Source organism: Lepisosteus platostomus, chromosome 3 (genome assembly GCF_059453375.1).
Source record: "Lepisosteus platostomus isolate fLepPlt1 chromosome 3, fLepPlt1.hap1, whole genome shotgun sequence".
In the NCBI taxonomy this organism is placed as follows: Eukaryota; Metazoa; Chordata; class Actinopteri; order Semionotiformes; family Lepisosteidae; genus Lepisosteus; species Lepisosteus platostomus.
The window spans coordinates 3,058,943-3,059,531 of record NC_142613.1 but is presented as its reverse complement, the minus strand read 5'-3'; positions in this window follow the sequence as shown (position 1 = coordinate 3,059,531).

The window sequence follows — 589 nt, the reverse complement described above, 5'->3', positions numbered from 1 at the left end:
TGATTTATTTTCTGGAGTTTTATTCGGTGTGTTAACCCACGTTGATTGCAACGCAGACGTCGCACTCACTCACGCAGAGTTGCAGAGGTGGTCGCTGTGTGATTTCTCCAGACAGCTCCCCGAGCTACCAGAGTGATTGTGTTTGCTTCCACCTTACCTTGTTTTTCAGTTTACCAGCCCTGTTCAGTTACTGAGGCCTGGGGGGTGACATCAGGGTACCTGGTTCGTAAAATATTTAGAGTTTAATGTTGAACCCTGTTTTATAAATATCCAGATCTTGCGGTGTCTTTCAGATGACTGATTTCTGAGTCCTAGGCTGAATTCCCAGGGGAGTGTTCTGGGTATCTAGAGACCTGCTGGTTACATTTGGGTGATTTTTGCTGAACTCAGGAGATCAGTGTTTTTGACTTCTCATCTTTTGCCCGGTAGGGGGCAGTGTGAGACCACAAGGGAAAATACACTTTACCCCAACCCAACTTCATGGGCAGCTACCTAATACAGCTGTCCTGGCCAGGGTGACCCTGCCTTGCTCCCGTTGCTTGCTGGGATAGACTCCAGCTCCCCATGACCCTGTACTGGATACGGTCTC